This window comes from Cupressus sempervirens, chromosome 9 (assembly GCF_028749045.1).
Source record: "Cupressus sempervirens isolate cs-2001-9-10 chromosome 9, ASM2874904v1, whole genome shotgun sequence".
Taxonomy (NCBI): Eukaryota; Viridiplantae; Streptophyta; class Pinopsida; order Cupressales; family Cupressaceae; genus Cupressus; species Cupressus sempervirens.
The window spans coordinates 829235984-829246581 of record NC_143126.1 but is presented as its reverse complement, the minus strand read 5'-3'; positions in this window follow the sequence as shown (position 1 = coordinate 829246581).

Sequence of the window (10598 nt, the reverse complement as noted above, 5' to 3'; positions counted from 1 at the left end):
AACATGCTCTTCTATTATTAATGTTTTCTTGTGTTCCAATGTGTGGGTTGTGTGGGGAAAAACAAAATTTAAATGTTTTTTTTTTGGTTTACTTATTTATTTTAAAATTAGAAACTTTTCACTTCCTAGGATGAACGGAATATTTCCTAAGTTTTGGGTGTAGACACCTAAAAACCTTTAAAAAATAAAGTATTTTTATTTTCTGAAAAAGTCCTGATGACATCATCATTTATTAATTAATTAATTATTTAATTAATTTATTTATTTTTATGCCATTAAATCCCTTTATCTTAATTAAAAATATTTAATTAAGGAATCCCTTCCAAAAATGTTTAAATCTTATTTAAACATTATTTCCTTATTTATTAATTATTTAATTAATAAATTGACCAAAAAACCCCAAAATAAATAAAAAATTTATTTTTTGCCCAAAACTTGGCCAATTTCCTTAAGACCACTAACCTCTTCCAAAATCTTCTAATCCTTCTTTAATTTTAATTAAAGGCTAATCCCATCATTTCCTACCCCTAATCCCAACTCAAAATATTTAATTAAGATTAAAAATTAATCCTCATGTTTATTAAAAAAGTTTTAATAAATATCTCATCAACCCAAACCCTTGAAATAAATAAAACTTTATTTATTTCCTAAAATTCTAATTTATCCTCATCCTAAGAAGTTCTAGACTCTTCTAGAAAGTCTTCATCCTCATCCTAGGAAATTCTAGACTATTCTAGAAAGTCTTTATCCTCATCCAAAGTCTAGACTCTTCTAGAAGATGTCTTTAAACCTAATCCTAATCCCCTCCTAACCTTATCACATTCCCTAAACATGGGTTAAGACTTGCTAACTCAAGCCAAAGTTAACAAATATCTACTCCTTCACCCACCCTCATTAATTGCAATCCACTTGCCTATCCCTAAGCTAATCCTAAACCATCCTAATCCATCCTCTAATCATTTTCACAAGCCTAAACAAGCTTAAAACCTTCCTAATCAAGTCCAAGTCGAAATTTCTCTCATCTCCCTCAAAATATCTCAACCATAAAACTTTATGAAGTCCACTAGGCCATAAATGACTCTTCCAAGCCCTTTTATTGCTCTTACAAGTCATTATGAGGGTCTTTATGAAGATTTTATCCCTTGAGCCTCCTTTGTTGACTCATCCTTCCCCTTTCCTCCATCCTCTCACTATGTGTCATGTGTCACTCCTTGATTGGCTATAAAGAAGCACAATCCATGTGCTCTCCTCTCATGCAATCTGAGCCCTCCATGAGCTTTTTTCCATCCTTGCATCTTAGCCCTCAATCCCTCAAGCCTCTTGCCTATAAATTGAATCCTCTCCCAAGCCATTTTAACACAATCCATGAAGTAAAGTCATAATGCCATTTTGAGAAGCCATTTTACATCAAAACCATACACTCACAGCCAAATTCCAACTCCATTTGAAGCCCTTTTTGACGCATAAAGCTTGAGCATACATCCTATCTATTTAGACAAAGCCACTCAACAAGAGAGCTTCTCATTGAGAGATTCTATTAATCGCTCATTTTCTCAATTGAGAGTTCATCTTAGTCTATCTTGAAGTTTATGAATTTTTTTTAGTTTGTAGAAGCTTTATTTAAATTTAGTTTCTATTAGCATACTAACATTGCTCATATACATTTTAGCACACCCGGTGGGACTAACATTGCTCATATAATCCGACTCTTTGAAATCCTGTTGCATCAGCTTTTTTAATCCCCTCATCCATCTCCCCATCCTGGATTCCTTTTATAGCGCTCCGCTCCTTCATCCTCTACAATCTTTGAGATCTTAAGCTTGCTTCCTCTTGTGCCTATGATTCTCCCTTTATCATTCTCCCGTAGTGAGAGTTTGAGCTAACCAAACCTCTTCTCTTAAGAAAATCTGAGTCTTGTTGCTCATCTCAGATTCTTGTACTTTTCAAGAAGCCATCGAGCCTTGCTTTCTCTCCCCGCTGCCTTCTTGAGGGGGCATCTCACAGCCCATTCTCTCCTCTTCTGCTCTAGCCTTGGGCATCTTATTTTCTTATCTTTGATGTCATGCCACTTGCAGCATCATATCAAAGAGGGGAAAAATGTAGACACCTAAAAACCTTTAGAAAATAAAGTATTTTTATTTTCTGAAAAAGTCCTGATGGCTTCTTGAAAAGTACAAGAATCTGAGATGAGCAAGAAGACTCAAATTTTCTTAAGAGAAGAGGTTTGGTTAGCTCAAACTCTCACTATGGGAGAATGATAAAGGGAGAATCATAGGTACAAGAGGAAGCAAGCTTAAGATCTCAGGGATTGCAGAGGATGAAGGAGCAGAGCGCTATAAAAGGAATCCAAGATGGGGAGATGGATGAGGGGATTAAAAAAGCTGATGCAACAGGGTTTCAAAGAGTCAGATTATATGAGCAATGTTAGTTTGCTAGTTGTTGGTACACCGGATGTGTGATTTATGCAATAGATTGGATTAGATGGGATTGATGGTAGGAGATGGAGGGATGAAAATGTTGAAAAGGAGCATGAGATGGGGATGCTTGCAAGAGCAACATTGGCACATGTTGGAACGGGTGTGAAAAGAGCATATGGGGGATAGATGGTAGATGCGGGTGTGATGGAGGATTTGTGGAAGCATGCTTGGGGATATAGGCACCCAAGATGGAGTTAGGAGATGGGGGACATGAGTCACTAGATGGGGGATTAGCAATGGTGGATGCCATTATGCATTGGGTTTCAACTTTTTTCTTGGGGATCCACATGGTTTTGGATTTTCTTTTCATAGGCTTTTGCATTGTTTTGCATTCTTTGATTGGATTTTTCCTTTTTGGAGTATGTCTTTTAGAATAGACATATGATTGCCTAGGATGTGGATTTTTAGCTTTATGCATTTTGAAGTTGGCATTCACATTGTTGTGGTAAGCTTTGGGAAGATGGTTAGGAGAAGCTTTGTGAGATGGAGAGGATATGAAAGAGCATCTAGGGGGATGATGATGGATGATGTGCCCTAATATGTGCCTTTGTTGATCTTGCATAGAAATGGATGGAATACAATTTTTATGATGGCTGATAGGAGGATGGAGGATGGTAGATTTTGGGACATAGGGACCCAAAATGGATTTAGCGGATGAAGGGGGGATATGGTAGGTTTTTTTGGGTTGCAAAGATGGTGGAGGGGGGATGACATAAGATTTCTTGAAGGAGTGATGGGAGGTTGGCATGGTGGGCTTGGAGATAGGCTTGGTTTGGGGGTGTGGTGTACCAACACCTTTAGATGGTGAGCCTTTGGATACATACCCAAGACCATGAAATCCTAAATTTTTTTGTGCAATAATAGGCTCTCTAATTCCTTGCTCTTGTGGTCCTAAACCTTGACCTTGATAATGCCATTGATTGAGCATTTGAACAATCTAAGGAAACTTTTTACTTGTAGAAAATGGTAGAAGTGATTTATTAGGTGTATTGCAATGGGGAGATACTGTTCTTAATTCTTCTGCTGAGAGAGGGCCACCGTGGATGAATGTAAGTGAACCAAGAGGGTAGATTATAGATGGTGGAATAGCTTGGATAGGTGGTAAGATGGAAGCATGGAGCGAGGGAGATGGAAGGATAGGATCTTGATGTAGCTGGTGGGATGACAAGATATCTTGTAGTGGAGGAGATATGGCTTGAGGTTTTGGAGATGGAGGAGATGGTGACTGCACTATGGATGGAAGACATGGTACGATGATATCTTCATTTATGCTTTGGGGGATGTCAACATGCTTTTGGGCAGGATCTTGATAGGATTGGTTTGGAGTGGATGGTGCGATAGGAGGTGAAGGGATGGATTCTTCAAAGGCAGCAGATGGATAGATGGGAGATTTAGTAGTGGAGATGGGTGAGTAGAAGATGGATGCATAAGGGTCATTACGAGAGATTTGGGAAATGTTTGGAGGCAATGTGGATAGGATTTGGAGGGATTTGACAGGTGGTAGGATTTTGATGCTTGTGGGAAGTGGAAGGATTTTAAGCAATTTGATGGATGGTATGGGGATGATAGCTATGGGAGATGGAGGTGATATTATAGATGGGGAAGTTTCATCACTGACTACTTCACATGGTTGGATTAGATGACATGGCTTATCAACTGTTGGAGGCAACTTTTCTTGTATTTCCTCTAGGAGATTCCTTGGAGACTCGTGTGTCGAAGGTGGAGGTGGATTGACAGGAATAGCTAGTGTGATGGGGGTGGAAGATTGGAAGCTTGGTTGATGGGGTGATGGAGGGGAAGCTGGAATATCAAATGGCATGACTAGATAGTTTGGAATAACTCTTGGATTTTGGGGGATGCTTGGGGGAATGTTTCTAAGGATTTCAATATACCCGTCATAGTCAACAAGATTTTCATCATCATTGGAATAGGAGGTGGCGGGAGCAAGGACAATGTGACCAAACACATCATGATAGGATTGGTACTTCATGCTTTGATGATGAGTTTGATGGGGATGGGGTCTTGCGTATGGATGAACACGGAAGCTCATGGTTGGATTTGGGTTAAGCACAGATTTTGGATTGGCTGATGAAAGATTTCCTAGGGAGAGTCAAAGTTGCATGACAGACCTAAGGAGGATTGGCTAGAGATTTTTGGCTTTCCTGTGGATGGAAGACTTCAAGGGCATGCTGTCAAAAAGTGAGAGTTTTGCTTTTCTATGCGCTGGATTGGTGGAGATTGTGTCAACTTAAGGATAGACTAATGATCTTATGGGCATGACATGAGATTGACCACTTGTGGATCCCAACCTTTAGCTCAAGGTGATGAGGGATAACAAGTGACAAAGCTAGATTACCCTAGACAAAGCTCTGTCAAAGGGATAACCTTGGTGAGGTTGGTGGATTGGTCGGATTGATTGGATAGCAAATTCTAGCAGAATGACAACAAATCTCTAAAGGCTTGGGTGTGATTTTGGATTGGGTTGCTAGCTGGCTGGGGGGATGATTTGGAGAGACTTTGGATTTGGGATTGTTCTAAAGCAAGGAACTAGATAGATTCAGTTGTAGTGGGGGAGCTTGGATGATTTTTTGATGAGGCAGTGACTACGCTAAGTATGCCTTGAGTTGGGAGATTTTTTCTTTTCTGGAATTTCGACCAAAATTGGCAAACATTCATTCAAAAGCTATGAAAAAACAAGCAGACAAAAGTTTTGAACAAGCACTTTAAACACACCAACATCTTAGGAAGATTTCTACAAGGATGAAATTTGGTTTACCTAGGGAGTCCTCGATATACACAAGGTACGTGAGGCCCAAATCTGTAGATGAAACCAAAAAGATGTCACACAGCCGAGAGGAGCGGTAACCCACTTCTCCTCTTTCACTTCTCAAGGGTATAAAGTTCCTTGAGGCTTAGCTCGAGTGACAAAATTTTGATCCCAAGAGAGGTGTCTTTGGATTCACCTCCCGATCTTTATACTCTACCGGAACGCTGGAGTTGAGGTCGTCCCAAGGGGTGATGAAATCCCCAAGCAGGCCTCCTAAAAAGCTAAGACAAGATTTTGGATCCTAATCTTATGCACCCAAGATGGCCTCGAAAGACGACAAGGGGAGAGAAGACTTGGATGATCTTGGGCTAAAAAACACGCTTGTTCTTTTACCAACTGACGCTTAAGTTTTCTGATCTAGACTTTGCAAGCACTCATGTTTAAGATACAATGTTTATTCCAACTTTGAAGCGTCGACAAAAATAAAATTGATCGAAGAATGCAAACAAGAAGAAGAGTTAGGGTCAACAAGAAGGTAAACCCATGCGCCCGGAGGCCCTCCACATCAAGTATCGATTGATTTTTCTTTAAGGCATTCAAGATTGAGTGTGAGCTTATTTTAAGCCCAAAACAAAGGTGTGTGAGATTCGATTTCAAGCGTGCGCCCGGAGGCCCTCCACGTCAAGATTTGTCCAATTTTTATGCCCAAATGAAGTGTGAGCGAGATTAATGTGCATTCAAGGAATTTTCTAACTTAGAAAAACCACTAAAAACCCAACTGAGTGGAGTTTGATTTGCATGGAGAACTTAACACCCTCTTAGGTGGACCCATCCCCATAGATGGCACTAAGATTGCAACCAATGGTTGAATTGATGGGTGATTAGAAAAGAGGTGAGTCCAAGAAACTACTCAAATTGATTTTTGCAAATTTTTATTTAACTTAACAAAGTCTCTTAAATATCCAAAAATCAAACTTTACCTAAATTGCATGTGGAAAAGAGATTTGTTTTGTTCAATTTTAGAAGCTCCAAATGAAGTGTTTGATATTGCAATGGTTAATTGATCCTTGACATTCAAGATTGGATTTGTTGTTTTAATCATGCATTCAAGGAAAATTTGATTTTAATCCATGGCATTCAAGAGTGTGTTTAGCAACATGCATTCAAAGACAAGTGATTAAAAATTCAAGTTTTTTCCTTTGAGCATTGAAGATTGAGATTTTGTGTGTTGTTTTAAGAACTTTGAAGTGCTTTGTTTTAACCTTAGATCATTCAAGATTGTTTTTGGACTCAAAAGTGAAAATGACTCTTTGGACTTTGCTTTTTATTCAAGATTTTGTGTTCTAGTTTGCATGTTTTAAGCCCAAAAATGATATTCCTAGATTGTTTTGATGCATGAAAAACCTAAGAAACATTCAAGATTTTGCAACAAGACATTTGTTTGGAACAAATAACAAAGCTTTTTAGGACAATTTTGGCAACCATTTAGGACTCTTAGTTTTCATGAGATTTTTAAAAGAACTTTAACATATTTGCAAATGAGGTTCATTTTATCCTTTATTGATGCTTTGAGTTTGATTTAGATTTTAGTGTGCACTTAGTGTTGATTTTGAACCTTTTGAAATGGAAACTTTAAATTCTTTTTAAATTCCCAAAAATGAAGTGTTCCTAACTTTGCATGAATGCATCTAAAACCTTGATGTTGCAAGGATGCAAATGATTAGATTGGTTTAGTTCCACTTGTTAAAAGATTTTTTCTTTTTTGCAAATTTTTAATTTTTTAATGGATTTAAGTATGATTTGGGGGTTCATTTTAAGCACTAAAAAGAAGTGTGTATGATTTTTCTTCCTTAAAAAAAAAAATGGCCAAGATCTCCCACAAGAAGAAGAAGAAGAAGTAGAAGTAGATGGAATAAGAAGAATATAGACAAGAGGAGGAAGAAGAATTCCAAGTGCTTTGTCCACCTATAAGCTTGAAAAATCTGCAAATTCTATGAGATAGACTATGAGTTCCTTTGTCTTCTTCATGCTCATGTGGACCTACAAAACCAATTTATACAATCCTACCAATCACAAAAACAAGCAAAATTAGCCAAAATCAGCAAATGACATACAAAACTTGACTAAAAAAGCTAATGAAGATGACCCATGCGGGGTCCCACCGGGCGTGCCAAAATGTATATGAGCAATGTTAGTATGCTAATAGAAACCAAATTTAAATAAAACTTCTACAAACTAAACAAAATTCATAAACTTCAAGATAGACTAAGATGAAATCTCAATTGAGAATATGAGCCATTAATGGAATCTCTCAATGAGAAGCTCTCTTGTTGAGTGGCTTTGTCTAAATAGATAGGATGTATGCTCAAGCTTTATGCTTCAAAAAGGGCTTCAAATGGAGTTGGAATTTGGGTGTGAGTGTATGGTTTTGATGTAAAATGGCTTCTCAAAATGGCATTATGACTTTACTTCATGGATTGTGTTAAAATGGCTTGGGAGAGGATTCCTTAAATAGGCAAAGGGCTTGAGGGATCAAGGGCTAAGATGCAAGGATGGGAAAAAGCTCATGGAGGGCTCAAATTGGATGAGAGGAGAGCACATGGATTGTGCTTCCTTATAGCCAATCAAAGAGTGACACATGTCACATGGTGAGAGGATGGAGGAAAGGGGAAGGATGAGTCAACAAAGGAGGCTCAAGGGATAAAATTTTCATAAAGACCCTCATAATGACTTGTAAGAGCAATAAAAGGGCTTGGAAGAGTCATTTATGGCCTAGTGGGCTTCATAAAGTTTTATGGTTGAGATATTTTGAGGGTGATGAGAGCAATTTCGACTTGGACTTGATTAGAAAGGTTTTAAGCTTGTTTAGGCTTGTGCAAATGATTAAAGGATGGATTAGGATGGTTTAGGATTAGCTTAGGGATAGGCAAGTGGATGACATTTAATGAGGGTGGGTGAAGGAGGAGATATTTGTTAACTTTGGCTTGGGTTAGTAATTCTTAACCCATGTTTAGGGAATGTGACAAGGTTAGGAGGGGATTAGGATTAGGTTTAAAGACATCTTCTAGAAGAGTCTAGACTTTGGATGAGGATAAAGACTTTCTAGAATAGTCTAGAATTTCCTAGGATGAGGATGAAGACTTTCTAGAAGAGTCTAGAACTTCTTAGGATGAGGATAAATTAGATTTTTAGGAAATAAATAAAGTTTTATTTATTTCAAGGGTTTGGGTTGAGGAGATATTTATTAAAACTTTTTTAATAAACATGAGGATTAATATTTAATCTTAATTAAATATTTTGAGTTGGGATTAGGGGTAGGAAATGATGGGATTAGCCTTTAATTAAAATTAAAGAAGGATTAGAAGATTTTGGAAGAGGTTAGTGGTCTTAAGGAAATTGGCCAAGTTTTGGCCAAAAAATAAATTTTTTATTTATTTTGGAGTTTTTTTGTCAATTAATTAATTAAATAATTTATAAATAAGGAAATAATGTTTAAATAAGATTTAAACATTTTTGGGAGGGATTCCTTCATTAAATATTTTTAATTAAGATAAAGGGATTTAATGGCATAAAAATAAATAAATAAATTAAATAATTAATTAATTAATAAATGATGATGTCATCAGGACTTTTTCAGAAAATAAAAATACTTTATTTTCTAAAAGTTTTTAGGTGTCTACATTGGGGATGTATCCATTTTTCTTATGTGGGTGGGGACCACTTGGAAACATCTCTGGATATCTCCAAGTTTGTGAAATGGGTATGGTTTATAAAACTTGGGGCTTAGGGCTAGAAATGTGTTCTTGGGTTACTTAGCTCTTTACAGACTGACAATTTTTCATTGAATGCAATTAAATTGTTTACTTGCCTTGCACTACAAATTAATATACTACCCTAAGTGGGTATATATTTAAGACTAGTTTGTTTTTTGGTATGCTGATTATTTTGCTTCTGCCTTTGAGCATGTCGAATCTTGGGATGAAATCTTCAAGAGATCTATGTAATCTATAAGCTTCAAACTATTTGCATTTTAAAAAAATTATGTTAGTTCTATGAATATATTGATTCCCAAATCTGTAGCTTCTATAATAAACTTGTTTATTGATGCTTTGAATCTATGTACGCACTCTTAATTATTTGAATTATCTAGAAGAAATTTGGAGGCTTTTGCATTGAAATTATCTTCTTTTGAATTTATACTATGCGCCCAATTTATTTTTGAACTTGATAGCTTAAAAACAAAGATATATATCATAGACCTTGAGTCTTTATAGTTGTATTAGAGCCTCAATATTGCTAGCTCTAGGATTTCTTTGAGTAATAGGAAACAATAATACCATCAAAGAGAGAAAAAGAAGAGTTCCAACACATGGGCAACAATAATGAAGAAGCAAAGGCCTTTGTTAAATGCTCTGAAGGCAACTCGGCTCATCAGAGACATTACAGGAAGTTGTCCAATTTCTCAGATGACTTAAGCTAAACTAGGATGGTGGAAAGTCTACCAATGAGAGTGATGAAGTGTTACTAATAAAGGAAAGTCTAACAATTAGGGTGAAGGAAGCATTGTCAATGAAGTAAAATAAGTCCATGGTGGTGAAAGGAAATCAGTTATAATGTTTAGGGCAATTCTTTTGTCAAACAAAGTGCTGAAAATTAAATAACTTGTTCAGATTGATGAAACAAACTTCCTTTTAGTGGAATATAATATGTTGAATGAGTTAGTTAAGAGTAACATGTCCTTACTTGAGTACTATGGACTAAAATCCAGAAGTAGATACAAAGAGAGGAGTGCAAGGAAAGAAAAGAGACATTCAATGTGGCTTGGGTAAAATTAATTAACCTAATTTTGATGAAACAAGAAACATCTATTATGGTTATATAAGTTGAATACTCATTAAGCTCAATGAGGAAGATGGGGCCATCAAGTTTTCCACCTTACACTTGGAAGGAGTAGTGCATGAGTGGTGGTACCATGGACTTGTAACTCAAGGACATCATTCAATCTCTAGCATAGAAGATTTTAGTTAGAGACTTATTGAAAGGTTTGATAGATATTACCCTAAAGTTCTTTTCCATAACTTAGTACTATTTAAAGTAAGAAAGCAGAGTGCAAGATTATGTATCAACATTTTAGAAACTTGGAGTAATATGTGCTTGATATGCTAGATAGGAGGCTAATAGTACTCTTTGTAGAAGGATTTGTTGACCCACTAACAGGGTTACATAAAGCCTTAGACCCAACAATATTTTTAGATGGTATCAAAATAACTCTCAACCTAGAGTATTTGGTGACCAAGGACACTTTCAATAGTAAGAAGATGGTCCCACACAATCAAATCAAATAAACTTTTCAA